The following is a 23,792-nucleotide window of genomic DNA, read 5'->3' on the forward strand; positions in this document are numbered from 1 at the left end:
AAGGTTCAGATATGAGCCCTGCAGGATGAATTTGTCAACGTCTTGTGCCTTCAGGCACCCCAGCCCCGCCTGACCCCCAACCTTCATTCCCAAGACAAATAACTCTGTCACACTTCACCTTCATTCTCAGGACACAAATTTAAGTTGTCATCCATCATTCCTGCCATGAAATATCATACCCACTAACAATAATAAATTCAACTTCAGGAATTGTTCTCAGCAGCATTTCTCTCTCTTTAGAAATACACATGCACTCACTCGCACACGCCACCCCCCAGCCTTTTCTGCTAGCTTTTCAAAGGCATAAAAGAGAGTCAGTGTCGGAGAGCAGTGCAGAATTACTTCACACCACGTAACAAATAACAAATAATTTGTTTGCCTAACAAATAATTACATGCACTCTCACTCACACCAACCTAGACAGACATAACCCCTGTTGAAAGAAGCAGGCAAAACAATTTTTTCCCCAACTATAGAAACACAACTTTCAAGGTTGTAAACAAAGGAGACTTGTAAATAAACAAAGCAGTTTGGGTAGAATCGGGGCAGGGCGTAAACCGGGGTTTGATGCTTTGCAAGGATGATGATGATGATTTTGGCATTAACTCGTCATTTCGTGGCTTTGCAAGTTCTCAAGGCCACGTGGGAGACGCACCACATCAATCAAATAAGAATCAGCATGTTATATGAAGCATGCACATCAACACACATTTGCAGCTTATTCGCCTACCCAACACCTATATCTGCTGTGAGGGCTTGACATGACAGCTGAGCTCATCTGCCTACCAGAAAGGAGATTCGCCACTTAATCTCTGTCTCACTGTTTTATAGACTGTGATGGCTAAAGAAGATGGAGGAGGCGACTATTTATTCACTGCCCAGTGACATTATTTCCTCTCTTCAGCATCCTTCAGCGTGGCCTATAGAAGACATTTTCTATTAGGAGTATACAAAGGGAGACCTCCAACCACAGTGGTGCCTCCCACTGTTCTGACCCAGTCTTAGCAGAAGCAAGAAATAGACTCCTCACCAATAAAAGCCCCTCTTTATTTACCTCTTGTGAATTAATTGCATTCACCCATCGAAAGTCCAGGAAAGAGACCTGCAAGGAGTTAGCTGCAGCAGCAGACCTCATCAGTTCCTTATGATAAGTGCAAGGCCGTGCCTTCCCAGCCTAAAGGCTACAAATTAAGTTCTGGCAAGCAGTCATGAAACACAATAAGCAAAATCTTCAGAAATATGAACTGTTGTCTCCTACAATCACCACTCCCCTTTCCTTTTATTTATTCCCCAGCCAGGGAGGGGCCATTCAGCATCCATGTTTGCTTTGCTGCCCGAGTCAATTCCTTGTCCTCTGTTGTTCACCTCTCCTAACTTCTCTGCACATACGTGCATCTGGAACAGGCCCCAGCTGTTCCTCCTCCTCACTTATCTCAGCCTCCAAAGGCAGCTGCGTCTCCGGTGGCTGGGAAATGTCAGAGGGCCCTGGCTCTATCTCTGTGTAGGACACTGAGCATCCATTAGAGCCTTCCCCAGGCTCCAGAACCGGCCCAAGTTTCTCCCCAACCTCCTCATTGTCCAAGTCTGCCACCAGCTCTGCTGGCAGCTGGCGGGCCACAGCACCCATCTGAAAACTCATGCACCATTTTGACAGAACAAACCACCAATAGGCTAAAAAGCAAAATGGAGGTAAATGAAGATCTGGATTAGAGAGGTTGAACAGTAGAAGGATTTAGGAGCATGAGTAGAGCAACTTTACCCATAAAATCAATGTGGAGCCAAGGAGGCTATTGCACACAGGAGAGAGTAAATGAAACTTACAACAAAATTTATTTTTCTAAGGAAGGTGAATTATGCTGTCTATAGGAATGCAGGGATCTGAACATCTTTCAAAGCTAATGATTAAGGAGACAGCTGAATTAGTATATCAAAAAGGATACATGCACACCTATACCCACTGTGGATATACATTCAGAGACAATGGGTACTTCATGAGAGCACAACTTTTTTTTGGGGGGGGGGGAGGAAGGATTCCAAAACTACTGAGCTCAAGAAATGAGTACACTTAAATATGTAACACAAGGGTTATAATCAAATTAAATTTTCAATTAACAGAATAACAAAGTTGGAAGGGACCTTGGAGGTCTTCTAGTCCAACCCCCTGCTCAGGCAGGAAGCCCTATGCCATTTCAGACAAATGGTTGTCCAGTTTCTTCTTAATGGATGGAGCATCTACAACTTCTGGAGACAAATAGTTTCACTGGTTAATTGTTCTCGCCTTCAGGAAATTTCCAGCCTAAGCAAGTTCTAGGTCCGTGATGGTGAACCCATGGCATACAACTGATTTTCAGCCTTCTGGAGGACTGGAAGATGCTGCTTTCCCCTTCTCCAGGCTTCAGGAAAGCCTCTGGAGGCTGGGGAGGGTGAAAAACGGCCCCAACGGGCCATTTGGAAGTTTGGAAATTATTCGTTTCCAGCTTCTGGAGGACCTCTGGCATGCGTGTGCCGGCCAACTGATTTTTAGCCTTCTGGGGGGGGGGACCGTTTTCACCCTCCCCAGGCTTCAGGAAAGCCTCCAGAGCCTGGGGAGGGGTCATCACAGGCGGGCAGGGAGGATTGAATTGGTGTGGAAACGCGTGCGCGAGCAATAGCACAGACAGAGACAATTTTGGCACGCCATTAAAAATAAAGGTTCACCATCACTGTTCTAGGTTGATTCTCTCCTTGATTAGTTTTCATCGGGGTGGCATTCACTTACCTTCCCTACTGATTTGCAAATGTGGGTGGGGGCATCCGTGCATGTGCTCCGCGCCTTTTGCACATGCACTTTGGCTGAAAAGAAAGTGCCTAAATGGGATGGCATAGAGCCGGGACGGGTGATTTCCGCTACTCATTCGAGTGAACCAATCCGAACCGGCAGAATATCACCTCTGGTTTCCATCCATTGCTTCTTGTCCTACCTTCAGGTGCTTTGGAGAACAGGTCGACTGTGTTAATTTTGGGTTATTCCTGATTACATTTGGTTTATAATTTGTCACTGTATTTAGCTTATTGAGTACAATTAACCCGATTGGCATCTGTTCTTACTGCCCCCATTAAAAAAGTAGAATTGGAGGATTCTGGTGCCCAGATCCCAGATTGCATACAATAATGTATGAAAATGGATTGCAAGGATTAGTGTTTGAAAAAGTCCTTTTTTAAAAGCAATGTAGAAAATGACCAATCTGAGCTTGAGGGAGGCATCAAGCATATCATCAGTTTGGAATCCCTACAGTATGACCCTGTAAGAGATCTCAGTCGAGAGCCCTTGAAGTCCATTGTCTCTTATCTGGTACCAATTCATCTTGACTGTTAGTAGATCAGATTCTTGATATAGGTAGCGTGAAATAAAACTTGTAATGTTTTTGAACTCTGCCCTGGTTTCTTGCACCTGACAGGTAATAAGCATACCTGAATTCTCTCTCAGAAGGAAATATAGCCAGTTGTATTGAATGCAACCATCCTGATAAAAGTATGTGCTTTTGCAGAAATTTGTTTGTTTCCCATGCATCTTGTGTGCGTGTGTGTGTGTGTGTGTGTGTGCACGTGCACACGCGCCTTTGAGACACTCCCAACTCATGACAACCGCTTGGACAAATCTCAGCAGGTTTTGTTCTGTTGCAAGATTTCAGAAGTGCTTTGCCATTGTCTCCTTCCTAGGACTGAGAAAGAGTGGCTGGCCCAGGGTCACCCAGTTAGCTTTGCGTCTCAGCCAGCACTATAACTCATGGTCTCCTTGTTCCTAATTTGATGCCTCAACCACCACATTAAACTTGCACTTATAAGATTCCTTGTCATATCCTCAAGAAAAGGTGAACCAATGTCTCTTTTCCTCACGGCTTGTGGGGGGGTGGGGGGTGTTCAGGGAGGGGTAGCATCTCTGGCGTAGGGGCATATCGTGTCTTTTTAGGGCAGCTTGTCCACCTTTGGTCCCCACCTGTCACTCATCTGTCACCTGTGGTTCCTAGTAGCTGTAGCATGCGCAGCGGCCACATCCTGGGCAACAGCTTTGACAGGCTGGCCAAAACAGGTTGAGAGTAGCCTTTGGATCATTGACCTTCAGTGAGATAGAGACTATCCCGAGCAAGACAGAGTCTGGTGGATTGAGTGGATAAAACCTACTAGAATAGGACAACGGTCATGAAGGCGGTCTCTGCAAGTGATGTGGTACGTTAAGAACACGGCAAACCACAAAAGATGCCCTCGTCAACCACTGTGCCAAGCCCATCTCCAACTGTCTGAACTCTTGTCCTGCTATTGGAGCAAGATGGAGTATGGGAAGAGAGGGTGAGGCTGACTCTGGGCACCTCTCCCTCACTTTAATCCAATTCACGTGCAAGTCTTGACATCCCCTCAATTAGATGTCAAGGTCCTCTTCGAACACGATGGATGAACATCATCCTCACAGCTTGTATTTCCAAGAATGATTGTCCGAAGTTATTTAGTGAATTCCTGAGAGGTGAAATTTGGAGTCAGTTCATAGTACACCATCTATCAGTCTGAAAGGGCTCACCTTATCCTTCCTTACACATTTAGTTCTTCTCCAGAATGTCTTTTTCCATATCAAAAAAACAAAATCAAATGCTACTTAAATTGCCTACAGTGAGGAAGACTCTTCCTTCACAATTTTAGTTTCAGGGGCAATCAACCAGAACCAGCCACCTGTAAATAGTCTCAGGCCACAGCTTTATTGTTTGTCTTCTGTATTACAAGAATCTTTTCAGGCTGCTTGCCTTCCCCTGGGAACAAGCAGATAAGGCTCCATGGGTCTTGGGAGAGGTCACATTTATCTTTCTTGTGACTGTATAATGACTCCAAGCTAGGCCCTTGCTTGACTCCTAGCCAGCAATTTCCCAATGTCTAATCATCTTGAAGTATTTGGATGCTGAGACTTGCAGAAGAGTGTTGTGGGCCACCAGCGGAACTGGCAGCAGATTCGAACAGTGAGGAGGTTGGGGAGGAACATGGGCCAGTCCTGGAGTCTGGGGAAGGCTCTGATGAGTACTCAGTGTTAGAAGCAGAGAGGGGCCATGTGCCACTTATGAGCTGCCTTCTGAGTCAGATATCAGTGAGGCAGAAGAACAGCTGGAGCCTGTTCCAGTGTTCGCATGCACAGAGTTGCCAGACGAAGGGAACAGCTAATGAACGGGGGTTGTCTTGGGAGTAAAGCCACAGGTGGACGATGAATGGCCCCTCCCAGAGGAAATAAAAGAGGAGCGAAAGGGGAGTGGAGTTTGCAGGAGACAATTAGTTCGCTTAATTGGTTTGTGACTCTCCGAGACTCCTTGCCAAGCTTTACAGATATCGGCCTGTCAGGTATTTTCAAGCCAGATAAGGTCTGTGACTGTAAACCTTCCCTTGAAAGACTTTGCTGGATGTGAATGAGCAGAATTCACAGTAAAGTAATAAAAGGGCTTTTTATCAGGACAAGGAGTTTGCTTCATGCTCTTGGGAAGCCTCGGTCAGAACAAAGAGAAAAAATGCATTCCCAAACTATTTCTATACATTTCTGGTTAGGAAAGAAGCATTTCCCACCAAGATGTATAGTGTCCAGAAATAGCCAAGTTATCTTGATCCTTTTAAGGCAGGAAATATTAGAAAGCTTTCTTAAAGTAAAAATATAACAAGAGCAATCATTGAAAAACTAACAAGATGATGCTCATTCATGACTCATGAAGTGTGTGAGATGGCCACATCAATACCCAATAGCAGGACCGGCTTCACATACATCTTGGAGTCTTAGTGGACAACCAATTAATTATGAGCCAGCAGTGTGTAGCAGCTGCCAAAAAAGCCAATGCAATCCTAAACTGCATTAACAGAGGGATACAATGAAGATCACATGAAGTAGTAATACCACTCTATAAAGCCCTAGTAAGACCACACCTAGAGTACTGCATCCAGTTTTCATCACTACACTATAAAAAAGATGTTGAGACTCTAGAAAGAGTGCAGAGAAGAGCAACAAAGATGATCAGGGGACCAGAAGCTAAAACATACAATGAATGGTTGCAGGAACTGGGCATGGCTAGTCTAGAGAAGAGAACGACCAGGGGAGACACGATAGCAGTCTTCTAATATTTGAGAGGCTGCCACAGAGAGGAAGGGGGTCAAGCTATTTTCCAAGGCACCTGAAGGCCAGACAAGGGATAATGGTTGGAAACTCATCAAGAAGAGATTCAACCTAGAGATAAGGAGGAACTTTCTGACAGTGAGTATAATCAACCAATGGAACAGAAGTTGACTTCGGAGGTTCTGGGAAATTCATCACTGGAAGCTTTCAAGAAGAGACTGAACTGCCATTTGTCAGAAACGATGTAGGGTCTCCTGCTTGGGTGGAGGGTTGGACTGGATGCCCTGCAAGGTCCCTTCCAACTCTGTTATTCTGTTATATTGTTACATGCTCTTTGTTAGTTGTGAAGTTGTGTCCAACTCATCACGAACCCATGGAAAATGTTCCTCCTGGCTTTCCTGTCCTCTACCATCCTCTGGAGTCCATTTAAGCTCACACTGACTGCTTCGGTGACTCCATCCATTACATGCTCTACAATATTCTAAACTTTTTTTGTAAATCACCTAGAAGAAAATCCACTCCCCAAATTACTTTCACTTTATAACAGACCTATGTTCCATAGCAATGCCCAGCCTTTCTCTACAAAATGTCCGTGGTAGGTTATATTCAATATTCAGAATATTATTAAGTCATAGTTGTTGACGTGGTTGTTATAATGATGATTTTCACATTTTCAAAATGAAGTTTCAGGAAAGGCCACCAACCTCTTAGGCCCACTGAACTTTAGGGGATACCAAAAGACCTTCGCTTGGGTTCAGTTTCAAAACAGACGTGATTATTGAAACCTCTTATACAAATATGCAAATATAATACCCTTAAGAGAATCTGCAAACGATCAGCAAGATGGTCAATGGAGTAAAAAAAATAAAATAAAATCCTCCAAACTGCCTGGACAGATGGCACACAACCTCACACAAAAGGAGAGAGGGGGGGGTGGGTGGGCATCTGATAATACATTTTAAACCAGAGCAGGGGAAACCGTTTCCCAAATCCTTCTTCAGACCTGGTCGGCATCTGATCCTTTGAACCCTGGAGTTTTATCCACTTCAGCTTTCCCTTCTGCTGTGCAGAGATCAGCCCAATGACAAGTGCTCACTCCAGAGGCTGTGAAACTCGCTGCGTCTATAAAAAGTGGTGTAAATGCTTTGGCAGGGAAAAAAAAAAACACTTTTCAAGGAGACGGGATTAGCATCACTCCTTGGCCGGATATTAGGAATCCGCTGTTCCGGCATGTGGGATATTTCTGTTATTAATACCTCTCTCCAAAAAAAACCTGCAAGGAAAGCCTACAAGGAAAGTGTCTGTCTGCCTGTCTGCCTGCATATATTTATCTATCTATGTATCTATCTATCTATGTATCTATCTATCCATCTATCACATATCGCCTGCCTACCTACCTACCTACCTACCTACCTACCTACCTACACACACACACACACACATACATATATCACCTATCACTTACCACCTACCTACCTACCTACCTATCCACCTATCACCTATCACTTATCACCTATCACCTATCACCTATCACCTACCTACCTACCAATCTACCTACCAATCTATTAATCTAAAAATCTATCAATCAATCAATCAATCTATCAATCCTTCTATCACCTATCACTTATCACTTATCACCTATCACCTACCTACCTACCTACCTATCAATCAATATATCCATCCATCCATCTATCACATATCACCTGCCTACCTACCTACCTACCTACCTACCTACCTATCTATCCATCATCTATCTATCTATCCATCCATCCATCCATCACCTATCTAGCTATTTAACTACCTACCCACCTATCTATCTATCCACCTATCTTCTATTACCTATCACCTACCTACCTATCTACTATCTATCACCTATCACTTATCACCTATCAGCTACCTACCTACCTAGCATCTATCTATCTATCCATCCATCCAACCAACCAACCAACTTTCACCTATCACCTATCACCTACCTACCTACCTATCATCTATCTATCTATCTGTCTGTCTATCTATCTATCTATCTATCTATCTATCTATCTATCTATCATCTATTTATCTATCCATCCATCCATCTATCACCTATCTAGCTATTTAACTACCTACCCACCTATCTATCCACCTATCATCTATCACCTACCTACCTATCAATCTATCAATCCATCCATCTATCACCTATCACCTATCTATCTACCTATCTATCCAGCTATCACCTACCTACCCACCTACCTATCTATCCATCTATCACCTATCACTTATCACCTATCACCTACCTACCTACCTAACATCTATCTATCTATCCATCCATCCAACTTTAACCTATCACCTATCATCACCTATCGCCTACCTACCTACCTATCATCTATCTATCTATCTATCTATCTATCTATCTATCTATCTATCTATCTATCATTCTATCCATCCATCCATTCATTGTCAACTATCATCTATCTATCACCTATCACCTATCTACCTATCTACCTACCTATCCAGGAGTGGGCTGCTAGGGATTTGCAGGGGTTTGGGAGAATCTCTAGCTAAGATTCTGTGCAGTTCGGAGAACCCCCAAATCCCACTCCTGGCTGGCCCCTCCCACCCTTCTCCCCTCCCAGGAGTCTCCATGTGGCCTGTTTTGGACGCGAGGTAAGTGCAGGGTGCGCACAGAGGCTCAGGGAAGGTGAAAAACAAGCCTACCAGAAGTTTGGGATGACTAGAAATGGAGCCGTTTCCAGCCTCCAGTGAGCCTCCGAAGCCTGTAGAGGCCATTGTTGCCCTCTTGGAGGCTCGAGGAAAGCCTCCGGATCCCAGAGAAGGCATAAAAGCCCAACCACCATGGTGCAGGAAGTTAACTAGGCCACACCCACCATGGCCATGACCACCCAGAAAACTCCTTGCTAACATTTTTGAAGCCCACCCCTGTACCTACCTACTTATCTATCTCTCCATTCATCCATTGTCTGCCTGCTTACCTACCTACCTATATCCATTCATCCATTGTCTGTCTGCCTGCCTGCCTGCCTGCCTACCTACCTATATCCATTCATCCATTGTCTGCCTGCCTGCCTGCCTACCTACCTATATCCATTCATCCATTGTCTGCCTCCCTGCCTACATACCTATCTCTATCCATTCATCCATTTTCTACCTAGAAGCCTGCCTACATACCTATCTCTATCCATTCATCCATTGTCTGTCTGCCTGCCTACCTACCTACCTATCTATCTATCTATCTATCTATCTATCTATCTATCTATCTATCTATCTATCTATCTATCTATCTATCTATCTATCTATGTATCTCTATTCATCCATCCATCCATTCATCGTCTGCCTGCCTGCCTGCCTGCCTGCCCACCTGCCTGCCTGTTTTAGTGAATCTAAAGCAGCAAGGCCATGAATGGTATCCCAGCTTAAGGAGCAATGTCAGTTAGGATGTCTCCCTGGTTGGCTTAAAGGCTAATCAGCCTCACTCAAATGCCTTGCAGGTTGGATCTCTTCCCTGCTCTAATGGCAGGGAAGCTGCCCATTCTCTCACCCACAGGTACCATCTCGCTTACCTCATTGCCGGCCTCCCTCCTACCCACCCACCCAGCCACCCACCCACCCCCGGAGGGGAGCCAACGGTTGCCAAGAGATTTCCCTGCGTGCTATTTCCAAAGTCACATCAAAATGACAAAACATCACAACGCATTCCGCTCTGCCTGATTCCGGCAGAAAGAACTTTTACGTTTCCACTGTAATTAACCCTATCCTCGTTAAGATAATTATGATCAAGCTCTCTGTCACAGCTAATAGCGCAGCATCATTGCCCATGGCTCACGCTTTGCCCTCATTAGCTTACAAAAACACTGTGCTGAGCAAGCAAAGCGATTCCAACCTTCCTAGGGATTTAGGAACTCCTGCAGTCAAGACAAAAGCCTGTGGAAAAGCAACCTTCTTCAGAACCTTTCTGCCCTCCTTGAAGTCCTTGAACTAATCAGGGAGCTGGCCTTCCGTGCATCCACGTCTCGTAATTGGGTCATCATCTGTAAGCGGAATCCTTTCTTCCCTTCTTTTTCATCCTTAAGAAGTCTGGTAGGTGGCAATTTCTCGGGGAAGCCTGCATTACAGCAACACCAATCGACACCCTGGCCCGATGTGCAAAATTGGGCAGCAGGGTTTTGATTTCTGTGTAAGTGGGGGGGGGGGGAACCCAGCCAGGAGACTGCGTTGAATTAAAAAAGGAAGGAGAGCTCTAAGCAAAGCCATTTTAAAAAATAATAACGAAAGAATATAAACTTCCTCAATATACAGCTCCAATCAGTATAGATGGGTAAACGTTGACTACATTATATGTTATGCCCCTGAGACGTAATGGAAAAAACAAAATAGGTACAGTATAGGCGATATCTTGCTCAATAGCAGTAACTGTGAGAGGGGTCTTGGAGTCCTAGGGAACAACCATTTAATATATGAGCCAGCCTTGTGCAGCAGCTGCCAAAAAAGCCAACACAGTTCTAGAATGCAAAAACAGAGGGATAGAATTAAGATCCTGTGAAGCGTTAATATCACTTCATAATGCCTTGGTAAGGCTACACTTGGAATGCTGCATCCAGTTGTGGTCACCACGATGTAAAAAAGTTGCTCAGACTCTAGAAAGTGCAGAGAAGAGCAACCAAGATGATTAGGGGACTGGAGGCTAAAACATATGAGGAACGGTTGCAGGAACTGGGTAGGTCTGCTTTAATGAAAAGAAGGACTAGGGGAGACATGATAGCAGTATTCTAATATCTGAGGGGTTGCCACAGAGAAGAGGGAGTCAAGCTCTTCTCCAAAACACCTGAGGGCAGGACAAGAAGAAATGGATGGAAACTAATCAAGGAGAGAACAACCTAGAACTAAGGAGAAATTTCCTGACAGTTAGAACAATTAATCAGTGGAACACCTTGCCTCCAGAAGTTGTGAATGCTCCAATACTGGAAGCTTTTATGAAGATGTTGGATAACTATTTGTCTGAAGTGGTGTAGGATTTCCAGCCTAAACAGGTGGTTGGACTAGAAGGCCTCCAAGGTCCCTTCCAGCTCTGTTATTCTATTATTCTATTCTATTCTATTCTATTCTATTCTATTCTATTCTATTCTATTCTATTCTATTCTATTCTATTCTATTCTAGATATAAAATATTTAACACTTTCCAAAATCAGGTTTGGGGGCCTTTTTCTGAATAGATTTCTGATTCTTGGCCATATGCAGCCAATTCCCTAAATTGAGAGAATATCTATCTACATTTTCTTTCTTAAACACTTTTTAAAATAAAAAAGGTCAGGCAGGTGGATTATGTGGAGAAGGTAATTAAACGGGCAAAATTGCCACCCCTGCGCATGGCACTTTTAACTCAAACCAGTTTCCAAAATCAAATTCACCATGCGGGAAAAATCTGCTGTCTTTGAGTAGACAAGAGCTGGTTGCCATGGCCAACTCACCATTGGATAACTCGTCACAGAATAACTCGCCATGGAATAACTCACCACATCCAACTCACCATGGTCACCTCGTCGCAGCCAACTTGCTTCAGGACAAGAGTTACACTAATGTAAAAGAAATAGTCAAATAGAATCATTAAAGAAAGGATGCCAAAGAAAGGACAAAATGAAATGTGAAGGATGAAAATTAAAATAATTTAAAAAATTAAATGAAAGAGCTGTTGTGGTGCAATGGTTGGAGTGCAGTACTGCAGGCTACTTCTTCTGACTGCTGATTGCCTGCAATTTGGCAGTTCGAATCTCACCAGGCTCAAGGTTGACTCAGCCTTCTATCCTTCCGAGGTGGGTAAAATGAGGACCCAGATTGTTGGGGGCAAGAGGCTGACTCTGTAAACCGCTTAGAGAGGGCTGTAAAAGTACTGTGAAATGGTATATAAGTCTAAGTTCTGTTATTGCTAAATTGAATTGTTGAATTGTCCCGCAGCAAGTTCCGTGGTAAGTTGGCCGTGGTGAGTTGTCCCATTCTGCATAATATGGCCCCATGTTGTGGATATTGGATAACATCTCACTGATCTTCTACTCATGGACATCCGATCCATAGCTATCAACTCTGTAGAACATCAATCAGGAGGAGATCTTCAGCAAATCATCCACAGGGAATGAGAACATCTATAAAAACTCTAAGCAGAAGATACAGAATATTTTTTTTTAAAAAAAACCTTCGTTTTGTGAAAATGTGTATTTGGATTCCATCTTTTATTAAAAGGGTAGAGAAAAATCAATAGGAGTTATTCAGAATGTCCCTCTGGTAAGCTGCTGAAGGAAGATATAGAATAAGGGACCTTGGAGGTCTTCTAGTCCAACCCCCTGCTTAGGCAGGAAACCCTACACCACTTCAGACCAAGGGGTGCGTTCTGGCTTCTTCTACTGCCGGTTCACTCAGGGACGTGCTTTGTGCGTGCTCACGCTTGATGTGCACTACTCATGCACAAAAGCAAAAAAACAAGATGGTGCTGCCTATGCCGCAGCCGATAGAACTGGTTTGGGAGCGTGGCAGGCTGAGTTACTTCCCACTCGGTCAAACTGGTCCGAACCAGTAGGAACCCACCTCTGCTTCAGACAAATGGTTATCCAACATCTTCTTAAAAACTTCCAGCATTGCAGCATTCACAACTTCTGAAGGCAAGTTTTTCCACTGAGTAATTGTTGCCAACTACAAGCAGAGGCATGACAAAGTAGCAACAATGGTGCACTGGAAGATCTGCATGAAATATCATTTTCCTGCAGGCAAGAACTGGTGGGACCATAAAATAGAGAAATTCATAGAAAATGAAGAAGTTAAATTGCTCTAAGACTTTAGAATTCAAACAGACAGGCACCTGCCACATAAAACCGCAGACTTAACAACTGTCAATAAGAAAGACAAGAAAGTCTGGACAGTGGATGTGGCAGTGCCCTGAGACAGAAGAAGAGAAGAGAAAGAACTGGAGAAGATAATAAAAATACAGAGATCTACAAATAGAAATAGAATGACTATGGCAAAGGTAAACAAGGGTAGTACCAATAGTAATAAGCCACTTGGGTGCAATCCCAAAACAACTGGAGTACCACTTGAACACCATAGGCATTGACAAATTTGCCACCAGTCAATTGCAGAAGGCAGCTTTGATCCCAACTTCCAAAACAGCTTCCATCCTGCAACGATATCCATAACACCATCAAACATCCATACCTGCCTATCCCAGGTCCTTGGTAAGGACTCGATAGGTAGACAAAAATGCCAAACTCAGACTGAGCATCTGGCTGACTGTGCAATGAATCATCATCATCATCATCATCATCATCATCATCATCATCTATTTTAAGAAGATACTTGGTTGATACCTAGGATGCTGGCAGCAACCCGTATCAACCATTAGCACCAGTCAATTGTATTTGTGACATATCTTTAAATGTTTAGTTGACTGAGTTTCATGTTTAATGAATAAAAGGAAGAAGAAGAAAAGTGGTGGTGGTGGTGATGGTGGTGGTGGTGGTGGTGGTGGTGGTGGTGGAGGAGGAGGAGGAGGAGGAGGAGGAGGAGGAGGAGGAGGAGGAGGAGGAGGAGGAGGAGGAGGAGGAGGAAGAGGAGGAGGAGGAGGAGGAGGAAAACTCAATTAATTACCGTGAATTAGTCATGTGCATTATGATGCCATTACAGAAACAATGAATCATGCATCAAAGTTATGCCATTTCTATGATGACATCAAAAGGTGAAGTCAAAATAGCTCTCTTCTAGCTTTTTCAGATATTCGTAAACTCTTGTTTTAAAGAATTTTATTGGTTTTTAAAATTTATGGGAAAAGGGTAGGTGGATATAAAAAAATTTTTTAGCAGCTGCATCGTGCTAGAGGTAGGAATCTCTCCAATTCTCACAACTTTTACAGAAAGAAAAAAAAAACCAAAAGATAAGCAGAAACAGCATCTTATTATACATTGTATCAACCATGTGTTCAATCAACTCTTTTGCCACTTTCTAATATATCAACAATTACAATGATAGTCCAGATATATTTATTTTTGTGACCTGAGTCTTTCCATTATTGTTCCCTCTCCCCTGTCCCCAGGCGGAGCCGCAGCCCCTCCCTCCTTCATGTCTTATGTATTGTCGCCTTTTTCACTACTTGTTATATTTCTGTCCTCTAGGAGGGCACTATGTTTTTTAATGAAGGCCTCTGCCTCCACAACTGTGTTAATTCTAATTCTGTTTCCCTCCCAGAAGATCAGCATTCCTTCTGGCAATAACCATCTAAACCAAATTCCTTTATTATATACTTTCTTTGATAAGGAGGAATACTTCCTCCTCTTATCTCTTATTTTTTTCGGAATTTGCTTAAGAATTGCAATTTCTTTATCTTTATATTTTAGTGGTCCGTCCCCCCCCTTTGAGCCCCTAGAATCTGATCCCTCGTGGTCTTCCTAAGAAATTTAACATGTACTTCCCTTGGAACATTATGTATTGTGGCATATGCTGAATTAATCCTATAAACCAGATCCATATCCCACCACAACTGTTCTTTATCTCTTTTAATACATTCTGCTAAAATTATACTCATAATATCCTTAACATCTTCGTCTTCTGTCTCCGGTAGTTTCTGGAATCTGAGAAAGAAGGACATTCTTTCAAGTTCTATCTTTGCCATAAAATTTTCCAATTCTATATTCCCCTTCTGGACTGCCTTAACCTCCTCCCCCAGCCCAACCGCGCCCTCCACCAGCACACCAATTCTCTATTTTCTGTTATTTGTTGCTGCACACTTTTAAGCTCTTCTCTAAAATATGCTACCTCTTTTTTCAACTCATTTTGTCCCTGCATAAGAGCCTGAAACATTTGAGTAACAGATAAATCTTTTGAACTCTCTCCAGTCTTTTCTTGTGAAAATGATGAAATTTTTGTCTGTTGAATCGTTGGACTGGATGTAGAAGAAGTCGGTACCAAGGCTGCTTTGCCTGTAGGTAGTTTTCTGGAAATTGGGGCGAGCTTCTCACCTCCAGCACTTCAGCCGGTGCATGTAGTTAACTCTTTCCTTCCGGAATCCATTCAGCAAAGGTGCTGCTATGCACCCCCTACGCTCCCCAGCTCCTGAGGCGAAACTGGAAATCCCCCATGGCTGCCACCTATCCGGGGGGTTCCAGCAAGCCGCCCAGGTCCCTCCAAGACTGCCTGTGCTCCTAAAAGGAGCCCACCGGAGAAGCGAACAGTGGACCAACATCCATCGCCTTCGGAAACCAGAAGCGATCTCAGATATTAGTAAACTCTTGAAGATGAGAAAGAACCTCAGGATGCTTTGCTCACATTGCTGGCCTATCTGCATTTAATAACAGAAGTATAATTACCTCCCCCCTTTCATAGCTAAGGGAGGAGAACAGAGGGGAAGAAGACAGTTAGCAAACAGATCAGGCTGTGGAGGAAGTGCTGGAAGGAGGAGGAGAAAAAAAGTCATTTTTCTCCCATCTTCCAAAACATCCAAGGCTGGGCAGTGACAAGCAAATTGACGGGCTGCTCAGAGGGCAAAAGATAAATGTTTGATGAACGGCCCATAGCTGGAGGATTGATGGACTTCATGTGTTCATAATGGAAAGCTGCTTTTCAATTGAGATCAGCTCCAAAAATAAGAAACTTTAATAAATGGAGAAAGCAGATCCTCTTCCATAAGAAAAGGATAAGCTGATGACTTTTAATAAACTTCATTAAAAAAAATAAGTGGAGTGGAATAGAATAGAATAACAGAGTTGGAAGGGACCTTGAAGGTCTTCTAGTCCAACCCCCTGCTTAGGCAGGAAACCCTACACCACTTCAGACAAATGGTTATCCAACATCTTTTTAAAAAACTTCCAGTGTTGGAGCATTTACAACATTCTGGAGGCAAATCATTTCATTGATTAATTGTTTTAACTGTTAGAAAGTTTCTCCCTAGTTCTAAGTTGCTTCTCTCCTTGATTAGTTTCCACCCATTGCTTCTTGTCCTGCCCTCAGATGCTTTGGAGAATAGCTTGACTCCCTCTTCTTTGTGGAAGCCCCTGAGATATCAGAACACTGCTATGATGTCTTCCCTTGTCCTTCTTTTAATTAAACTAGATATACCCAGTTCCTGCAACCGTTCTTCATATGTTTTAGTCTCCAGTCCCCTAATCATCTTGGTTGCTCTTCTCTGCACTCCTTCTAGAGTCTCCACATCTTTTTTTACATCGTGGTGACCAAAACTGGATGCAGTATTCATATATGCAGGAGTTATGAAAGACCAGTCTTTGGCACCAGCAAACAGAGGTGCAAGAGGATAACATGGATGGACCTTCACATGATAGAAAATGAGAGACATGACATCTGAAATAGTTGCCATTCTCTTCTGATTTTCTCTAAACATCACTTTTTTCATCTGTGCCTGGGAACAAATTGTCACTGCAAAACACCCAGATATGTGCTTAAAGAGCCATTGATTAATTGTTCTCCCTGTCAGAAAATTTCTTCTTAGTTCTAGGTTGCATCTCTCTTAGATAAGTTTCCATCTGCTGCTTCCTGTCTTGCCCTCGGGTGTTTTGGAGACATTGGTTGTCACCCTCGTCTTTATGCCCCTCAAATATTGGAAGACTGTTATAATCTCACTCCTTGTCAGTTCTGTCCCAAATAGGTTCCTTAGGAAAGAAAGACCCTCGACTCCATTTGGTTGAAGTGATCAATTCTTTTACTAAAGGATACTGGCTCCAACAAAATCAGGCTAGAACTATGTTTCCCACCTGAAAAAGGCACATAATGTTTCCCCTCCTCCCATCCCTCTTTCCATGGCCAATTTGTCTTCAGCCAATGAAGATCCGCCTGGGTGTTTTAAAAACACTGAGATTTTTGGGGTAATCCACATTCATCCTCAGGGTGCATGGCCTTGAGTGCTGGCACAAACTGGTTCTGAGCTTCTCTGTTGTCTATGGAGATTCTCAGTCATCCAGGTCAGGGTTGTCCCAAAGGTGCTTTTTCAAGAGGCAACTGGACTTTCTGGGTTTTTCTTTGAAGCTTCGCTTCTCATCCCAAAAATGTCTTCAGCTCTAGCTGGATGGTGGGGAGGAGAAGGGAACAGAATTGTAGGGCTGGATAGGATGTTGGAGGTCTTCTAATCCAAACCCTTGCCTAGTGTAGGAGACATATCATCCTAGACAAATGGCTGTCCGATATTTTCTTGAAAACCTCCAGTGATGGAACATACACAACTCCAGCTGGCAAGCTATTCCATTGATTAATTGTACTCACTGTCAGGAAATTTCCCCTTAATTCCAGGTTGGATCTCTCTTTAATAAGCTTCCATCCATTGCTTCTTGTCTTTTGAAAAGGCTATTTTTCAATAACCTCTTCAATAACCAATGACCTCTTTTCTGTGAGAACCCCTCAAGTATCAGAATACAGCTATCATGTCACTCCTAAACATTCTCTTTATTAGGCGGGACATATCTAGAACCCTTAACTGTATACCATACGATTTAGACTCCTAGATCCCTTCTCATTTTGTTGCTCTTCTCGGCCCTCTTTCTAGGACCTCAGCATCTTTTATGTATCTTGGTGACCAGAATTGGACACCGTATTCCAAACGTGGCCTCACTCGTGCAGCATAGAGTGGTACTATCACTTCTTGTGATGTTGATGCCAGAGGTGGCATTCAGCTGGTTCTGACTGGTTCTGGCGAACCAGTAGTGGAAATTTTGAGTAGTTTGGAAAACTGGCAAATATCACATCTGACTGGCTCCGCCCCCATCTATTCTCTGCCTCCCGAGTCCCAGCTGATCGGCTGGGTCTTCTTTTGTTGCCCTCCACAGGAGCTGGAAAGCAGGTTAGTAGGGTGAGGGGGGAATGGGGATTTTGCAGTATTCTTTCCCTGGAGTGGGGAGGGAATAGGGATTTTGCAGTATCGTTCCCCTGCCACACCCACCAAGTCATGCTATGCCCACCAAGCCATGCCCACTGAATCGGTAGTAAAAAAATTTTGAATACCACCACTGGTTGATGCCATTCTGCTGTTGATGCAGCCTAGGATGGCATTGGCTTTTTTTGGGCGGTGGGAGTGAATAGCCATGGTGCACTGCTGGTTCACACTTACGCAGCTACAAAAACCATCCTGATAAGCAATCTACCTTCACACCTTGTGAAGAGGCATGCTGTTTGGTCTTTAACTGAACAGTGCCTTGTTCAGACGGAAATCACAACTGGGATCCTGGACAGCTCCCTCTACTGAAGAACGCTTGAACGGAATCCCAAAGGCCGACACGCAGCCTCCTGCCCATGTTTGTCTCTGAGTGCGTAGAGCGGAGAGACAGGCAAGTGAGTGAGGCTGATTATAGACTGCCTCTCAAGATTCACAGCTTTTCAAGGTAGGAGGTTAATATTCTCACATGTCATTGGGCCTGCTAGCGCTGCTGACGGCTCATTGAATCAGGCAGAAAATTATTTCCTTCTGCAACAGAGGACATCAACTTCAAAAGAACCGAGCGCAGGTCAAGGCGGCTCTCCAGTTCAATTAATGAGCTGGGATCAGCAGAAGTGGCCTGGAGGTGAGAAGGGACTGAAGCTTTTGACAAAGCAGACTTTTTTTTGGAGGGGGGCAGGGAAACACCACTCTCTGTCACCTTCCAGCGCCGAGTTTTATGTCAAGCCATTGCCTCTGATTGACCTGGCTTAATCCTGCTGGTGTCGTCTTTTTTTTTTTTAAACTTCTTTGATCTCTGCCATGGAACAAAGGATCTGCCTGGTTGAACCTCCCTGAAAGCTGTCCCACCAGCAGCTCCAAAGACCCAAGCTACTATCGCTAACCTGGTTTATGAATCACTGTTTTCTCAGCAAAGGAAGGCAAAGAACCCACCGTTTAGAGCTGTTCCCCAAACTCAACAGATCAAAGTTCTGCATGGGTAAAACAGTTTGTTTTGCTTTTGTTTTTTTTTTTTAGAAAAGCTGCTTATAATCTGTTGAAAGCATGTAGAAAACATGTTGAGTGATTGATTAGTGAGAATTAAAGTACTGGTCTTGTAGGGAACATTTTGCAAATTAAACAACTATCACCTATACTCCACTTCAGCTGTCTTTAAAGACATGAGAAAGTCTTGCAGCTGACTGTAGGACTATGCTACAATTTAGGTTGCTGTTGTTAATTGCGAAGTTATGTCTGACCACCGCAACCCATGGACAATGTTCCTCCAGGCCTTCCTGTCCTCTACCATCCTCTGCAGTCCATTTAAGCTCACAGCGACTGCTTCGGTGACTCCATCCAGCCACCTTATTCTCCATTGTCCCTTCCTTCTTTTGCCCTCAATCTTTCCCAGCATTATTCCCTCATATTATTATTGGGAGTCTGCTTTATGATCTTGGGAAGCCTAGGTCAGATCAAAACTAAACATAGCTAAAGTCATTCATTTTTAAAGCATGAAAATAAGGGCTACATGAGCCTGAATTCCTATTGAGGGAAACTGACACTTGGACATTGTGGTATTACTAAGGATTATCTGGTTACAGATGAAATGTTCATGCCAGGACATGCATTACTAGGAGTTCTAGAATTTGCATAGGGTGGCCCCAAAGATGAGAAGGCAGTCTGCAATGGAGGTGACAAAGAAGAAGAGTGCCAGAGGAAAAAAGTTTTTGAAAAACCTGCCTCCAGGTTAAAATCAGCTCCTGTGGTTTACTCACCCTGAAATGCTCTTCGGGGATTGTGAAGAGAAGGCACCACAATGCAGACATTCCAGATTGAACCACATCAAGTAAACAATGTGTGCATGATAGAGAGAGAGAAAGATGGAGAACCCAGGACGTCAGAGTCATAGTCTACCTTCTCCATCAGTGTTTCTCAACCTTGGCAACTTTAGGATGTATGGACACTCCCATAATTCTGAACTCCCATAGTTCTGAAAGTTGAAGTCCACACATCTTCAAAGTTGCTGAGGTTTGAGACACACTGTTCTATGCTGCTGTTTCCATGTCATTTCAAATGATATGGAAACTATGAAACTCATTTCAAAGTTGCAGAGTTCGTTTAATGCTCACCTGCAGTGCAATGCTACTCATCTGCAAATTCCCTCTTTTGAAGTTTTTAACCCAGGGCTAAATCAATAAAAAAAAAAACCATTTGTTCTACTCCATTCATAAACTGTCTTTATGACACTCTCTAAACATTTTGCATGGGGCCTAGCATCTTCACCTCCTCCCAAAGTTTTTCCGTCTGTTCAACCTCTCTTTCTCTTGTGCCTCCTTCTTTTATCTTGTTCTTCCTGCACATTCTTAGACCACATTTTTGACCCCGAAAATTGCTATTCTTATTCCTACCATAAATTCCTTTTCGCTGTGATTTTACTTCATTCCCGCTTTTCTAAGGAGTTTTCAACAGTTATTCAGAAACATAAAGGTAAAGCTTTCCCCTGCATATATGTGCTAGTCGTTCCTGACTCTAGGGGGCAGTGCTCATCTCCATTCCAAAGCCACTTCAGCCAGCACTGTCCAAAGGCGTCTCCGTGGTCATGTCACTGGCATGACTAAACACCACAGATGCTTGGAGCGTTGTTACCTTCACATCAAGGGTGGTCCCTATTTTTCTACTTGCATTTTTTACATGCTTTAGAACTGCTAGGTTGGCAGAAGCTGGGACAAGTAATGGGAGCTCACTCTGTTATGTGGCGCTAGGGATTTGAACCACCAAACTGCCGACTTTTCTGATTGACAAGCTCACTGTCTTAGTCACTGAGCCACCACGTCCCTTTTCAACAGTTATTTATACATAAAAACATACAAACATACAACAGTTTATATGATTTTTTTCAACCGTTATTTAGAAACATACAAACTTACAATCAATAAGTAGCCTTAGGGGGAGATGGGAAATGATGGTAAAGCTGATATTGGCCACATTTTATTTATTATTCATGGCACAATTCATTCAAACAATTTCTATAGCTTCCCTTCTCATCATACAGAAGTGACATAAATAGGTGAATAAGGATAAAGTCCGAACCGAACCAAAATTACAATATAAATGACAACACAAACCAACTAATAAGCATTTAATGTAAACTTACGCATGAATCTAAAAACATTTTCAACTCTAGTTCTAGAACTCAAACAAAACAAATCACAAAACAAAACAAATCTAGAACTGGGTTCATTTAACTTCCAATCCAAAAGCCTGGGAGAATGATGAGGTCTTATGAAAAGGTAACAGGATTCAGAATAACAGAGTTGAAGGGGCCCTTAGAGGTCTTCTAATCCAACCCCCCTACACAAGCAGGAGTTGGGTTTTTGAGGTGAAAGGAACACAAGAACATGAGTCTGTTCTCGTGTTCCTTTCACCTCAAAACCCTAACTTTGAAAGAAAATTTAGCCATTTATTCTATCCACTGGACATGAGTGGTGCGGTGACCTAGAGTTGGAGCTCTTGCCTCTCAATCAGGAGGCTGTGAGTTCGATCCTAGGTAGAGGCAGATATTTCTCTCTCTCTGGGCACTCTGAGAATATGTCTGCTGAACAAAACTCCGCCTTGGTGACAGGAATGGCATCTGGCCAGTAAACACACTGCTAGCTCCATTCATTTCCCCGACTCCACCCTGCAAAGGATTATGGGGTTGTTAAAAGATGATGATCCCATCCACTGGATGGAATGAACATTTCCAAAGAAAAGCCAGTTGTGAAGTCTCTGGAAACAATTCCTTGCCCTTTTCCACAGAAGATATTCAAATTTGTTTTTTAAAAAAACTAAATAAATAAATAAGTTTTTAAAAAATTAAAGTATCTTCTTATGCAATTGGAACTAGGCCTCAGGCTTTGGCGGTAAAGAAGGGCTTAAGGCCCTCAACCACCTGGGCTGTCATTCTCTTGGGCTCCATTACCCCTCGCCCCGCTTCCTGTGGTTTTTTTTTTTTATAGCCAACAGATTAAAATGCAAGCGCCACAATCTTTGATCTTTCACTTGCTGACACAAATCCTTTCAGGCCTCCAACATTTTTCTGCTGAGGTAATTAGTACTAATTAAAAGGTTTCCAACCGCCTTTTGCTTTAGGTTTCTTTCTCCCCACCCCCCACAACCCCCTCCAAAGAAATTGCTTTTACAAGGGTCTTCCATCCTTGAAATCTATGCATCCCTCACTTTCTCCTTTATCTGACTCAGAGAGATCAAGTAGATTAGCGACTCCATTATTTGGCAAGACAAAGTCAGACAACAAGCAGGTTTTTCACTATCTCCCTGACCTGTTGAGGGGCAGGTTTTATATTCAGAAACAAGTGTGTATTAAGAGACAGTCCAATTATGCATTAAGAGGCACAAGGCAGGACTTCAACATTTAACCAGGGACATCATTTAATGATCCACTGCTCCCTTAGATGGTTGAGAGGCAACTAATCAAACTGACAACTCGGAGAATAAATAATGAAAGGGGTTGTTTTCAGTCTCCTCTCTGGGAGACGACAGGGCAAAGTACAAACACTTTTTTAAAGAAAAAAGAAAAGAGTCTTTGTGATTTGGGTGTTGTTGTTGTTGTTTACACACATAAAAACCGCAACAACCCAAAGATATCTCGAGACAACTTGGCAAAACTTTTCAAAAACAGCATGGCTAATGCAAATGAAGATTAAAACAGCGCTTGTTGCAAAGAAAAGGTGGGCATATGATACTACCAGCTGAGCTTGTGATCTTAAGGTCAAATTAGTGAGGCGTGAATCCTGCAAATTCATGGATTTCATGAGCATTTGGGACCTCACTGGTTTTTTTAAAAAAATAAAATAAAAATAAACAAAGCTTCTTTGCAGCAAAAGTGTTGTCCACAAAAACAGGATTTTCAACAGCCTGCTACAAAGGGTCAAGGAATCACCCAGACCGGGCACGAGAGGCTAACGTATCATTACATACACTAAGATCTATTCACAAGTCCTAATGTGAGCACATCTGCTAGGCGTAATAGGTGTTGGGCCCATGTAAAAAAAAGGGGGGGAGGCACACTGAGAGAATGCACCATTGCAAGTCCAAGAGACAAGAAATGCTTTGGAGGTAAAGCAACATACACGATAATAAAACTCCAAATGTTCAAAAGTCGGATGGTAGCTAGCATCTAATCACAGAGTCAAATTTTGCTCTACAGATCTGCATACCTTTCCAACACTGTGTCAATCTTCCCTGAGTCTTCGCGCTGCCCGGTATCGGGTAGACGCGGCTAGGGGCTCAGGACTCCAGAGAGCACTCTGGAGTTTGGGGGAGCTGGTAGAGTTGTTAATGAAGATTCGGGCTAATGTCAGGGTTCCAAGCAACACGCCCAATGAAAGAAGACTCTGAGGTTTGAGTTTCCTCAAAGTTCCATTTTATTAGAGATGTCATATTGGCACACCTGGGAAAACCCGAATCTGAAAGTTTCCAGGTTTTCCCCACCCAAATGAAAGTTCAAGTCCCTGCCCAGCACCCACATGTCCATCACATGGTCCAATCAGGCACTGTCCAAAACTGGAGATGCCTCTGGGTCACCTCATCGCAGCTGCAGGGCAAGCTAGCCTTGACTCTCTGAGAAAAGAATGTTGACTATATATCTCCCCTACTCCATATAATCCCCCCTCCCATTTTCCCACAGTAGAAAATGTGGCAGGCCTGAAGCCCAAATGTAAAAGATGGCGTCCAGCCTGACACACTGTCCTGCAGGAAACTCTGCAGTGAACTGGCCTATTCTCCAAATCCATA

At 43.3% G+C, this 23,792-nt stretch overlaps 1 protein-coding gene across 1 annotated transcript in view; it reads right to left on the reverse strand.

Moving 5' to 3' along the window:
• The window catches only part of LRMDA (leucine rich melanocyte differentiation associated), a 1,009,412-nt gene that overhangs the window by 457,324 nt on the left and 528,296 nt on the right, over window positions 1-23,792 (reverse strand).

Source organism: Natrix helvetica (assembly GCF_964273705.1).
Source record: "Natrix helvetica genome assembly, chromosome: 5".
Lineage (NCBI taxonomy): Eukaryota > Metazoa > Chordata > Lepidosauria > Squamata > Natricidae > Natrix > Natrix helvetica.